Here is a 2,485-nt window from a genome sequence, read left to right as displayed (position 1 = left end):
ATCCCTTCTCCAACCGCCCAACTAATTGCAATATGCCTTTAATTGTATTTACTTCTTGGTGCTCTAGACTCAACCAGGCCCCCGAAGCACCACCGCGTCCTCTATGTCCTCTCTGGGAACTGACCTGGCCCTTAACCACAGAGTCGACCCCGAGTCCCCGAACTAACTGGGCTCCCTCCGGCCGGGTTTGGTCTCCCGCCTGCGCTGCTCGTAGATCTAAAGGCTTCGGTCCGTCTGTCCGTCTGTCGTGGCAGAAGCGGGCCAGGTCCAAGGCCGCACACCCTGCGCTCCACCCGCTCCGCCCTTCTAATTTACAGCCCACCAACTCCTGTTGACACTCTTTTCCACACCAGACTCCACCGGGGGGCCAAATCTTTTTGCCATCCACATCCTCCCCGAAGTGGGGGGGGGTCCACCACTCCTGGACGATTTCAACTCCTACCCCTGGACGGTCCTCACCTTCGCCACGAAAGCTCTGCGCGGGGGCTCTCCACCCGGAGCGCGCCGCCGCCCGAGGGCCCTGCGGCCCGGCGACTTACACGTGGAGATCCATTTCCCATCAAAGTACGTCCGAGATCACCACTGGCCTGCAGTCTAAACATCCACGAGCCGTCCTCCCGGCCCGCCTCTTAAAGTGGCGTTTAATAGTTCCCCTCCGATAACTAAACCTGCTTTCCACAGATGCCCGCTTTTATGGGGAGGCGGGAATGCAGAGATGTATTTATATGTTTGTTCATAAAAACTGGAAAATAAGCTCTGAACACGCTGTAAAAAATATTCAGTTACTTACCAAACAGGCTAGTTAAACCCAGGGAACACCAAGCCCGGCCACACCGCCGATTCTCACCGCGCTTTGAAATTGGACGTCCAGGGAGTCTCTCCACGGCTGGCTGGCATTCCTCTACTACAAGGAAAGGAAAGCATTTACGATCAGTTGGGGCTGTTCGTCCACCCCAGGTGGGTGAGGGAGTGGGGGAGTGTGGAGAGGAGGATCTCAAATGCGATCTCTCTAAGTTGTCACAATAACCCGAGTCACCCCTCTCCCGCAAACTGATGGAAATGTGATCGAGAAAGCCAAGAACCCTGGGGACCATCGCCTGCAGCGCGGGCCAGGTCAAAGGACTGCACCCGTCCCGCAGCCGCTCCGAGTCCCCACCTCGGCCCCCCGGAGCCGTTCCCCGCCGTGGTGGTGGTTCCTGTGCCCAAGAAGGCTCTCACACAAAACGGCACCAGGCCGCCGGTTAATTTTTCCTGGCTCGATTGCCTACCAAAATCCTGGGGAAAAGCTGTATCCGCCTTCCTGGTTTGGAGCTACACACACACACACACACACACACACACAGTCTAGAAAATAAAGTGGAGTGATACAATACCTGGTTTGCGATTCTTCAATATTTGAGACTTGAAAGGGGGGGGATATTGTGATTTTTTTTTAAATAGTGAAGCATCTGTTAAACACTTGAATTAACCTCTGGCTGCTAAAAAAAAAAAAATTAACCCTGCCCCCTTTCCCTTGTTTTAATTACCTTATGGTTATGAGCGAACAGCCAATCCTAGACCAGGACCCCGGCAATTAGCAACTGGAACATCAAAAAGTTTTATTGCGGAGAGCGCGAGGCGCCGCCCCCGCCGCCCCCGGATTGGCGTGCGCAGCCTCTGACGACATATATTAACCCGAGCGGCCCTGAAGATGTGGCTGTCCATGGAGATCCTGCTGGGGAAGTCCGCCTGCCTCCCCTGCCGGCGCCCGGCCCGGAGACCCGCCGCCGCCACCGCCACCCCGGAGCTCCCTCGCCCGTCGCCCAGACCCGTCGGAGAGCTCAAGCCGCCGCCTGCGACCTCCTAGGCGCCTGCCAGAGCCTCGCGTTCGGGCCGTCCACGGAGAGGATCTAAGAGGGGACGGGTGGGGGGCGGGAAATGGATGCACTGAGACCTCTGTGAAAACAAAACAAAACAAAAAAAACCAAAAAACAACCTTGCGAAAGAGGCCGAGCGAGGCGAGGACGAGTCACTCGCAGCTTTAAAACCAAACAAAAAAAAATCACATTGCAGGACCAAAACAACAACAGCCAAACAATCTCATTAAAACAATAAGCGCCCGAGAGCCCGGCTGGAGCCGGTGGGGGAGGGGAGGAGGCGGGAAGGGGAGGGTCGCACGGAGGTAAGCCTCGCCGCCAGCCGTCGACCCCGCCGCCTCCCCGCCAGAGCCCGGCCGGCTCCTCCAGCCCGGGCTCGGACTCGCCCTCGGATTCCAGGTTAGCCTCGGCGCCCGGAGCGCGGCCCGAGCAGCGCGGATCCCGCTCTCCGCGACCCCCCGCCCCCCTCCGACTCCGCGCCACCTCCTCGCGGAAGCCCGGGCTCTTTTGCATGAGCACCGGAGGATCGTGCCTGAATTCGGCTGTAACCCGGGACGCGGGAGCCGGTGCGCGAGCTGTAGAGCCGGGCGGGACCCCGCAGCAGCGGCGGCGGCGGCCAGGGGCGCACG

The sequence above is a fragment of the Dipodomys ordii genome, unplaced genomic scaffold, assembly GCF_000151885.1.
Source record: "Dipodomys ordii isolate 6190 unplaced genomic scaffold, Dord_2.0 Scaffold4, whole genome shotgun sequence".
NCBI lineage: Eukaryota > Metazoa > Chordata > Mammalia > Rodentia > Heteromyidae > Dipodomys > Dipodomys ordii.
The sequence above is the reverse complement of the archived record's forward strand: the minus strand, read 5'-3'. Positions refer to the sequence as shown.